Genomic DNA, 595 nt, shown 5'->3' on the forward strand with positions numbered 1-595 from the left:
CCCTTTTCGGTTCCCCGCTCCGGAATGGGGGCAACGCTGGGGGTGGCGATCCATTGCGGGACCCGGAAAAAAAAAAAAAAAAAAAAAAAAAAAAAAAGGCAAGTGTATTAACGATAAGTTCCCCAAATAGGAAATATGAATTGCAAATAAACATATGAGGACATTCTCAAAATCATCAGTACTCATGGAAATATGAATAGATTCCAGTTTACCCATCGAACTGGGAAACTGATAAGGATTTGCAGGAAATCATCCTGTTATAAAGTGCTGATGAGAGAATAAATTGGTACAGATGCTTTGGAGGGAAATTTGTCAATATGAAAGAAAATTTCAAATGTCCATATTATTCTTCTCTCAATAGCTACCAGAGAGAACTTGTATTTATGCTCGAAATGCCTTGTCAAAGATATTCCTTGTCAGACAAAAAAAAAAGAAGAGAAAAAGAATTAGCGATACAGAGAGATTATTAAATAAATCACAGTCCATGCATATTATGAAATATCATGTAACTGATGGAAAGAATAAAATTGATGTAGATGTACTAATATAGAAATGTCTATATAGCACGTTCTTAAATGAAAAATATCAAATTGCA

The sequence above is a fragment of the Galeopterus variegatus genome, unplaced genomic scaffold, assembly GCF_000696425.1.
Source record: "Galeopterus variegatus unplaced genomic scaffold, G_variegatus-3.0.2 Scaffold1542, whole genome shotgun sequence".
NCBI classification, from domain to species: domain Eukaryota; kingdom Metazoa; phylum Chordata; class Mammalia; order Dermoptera; family Cynocephalidae; genus Galeopterus; species Galeopterus variegatus.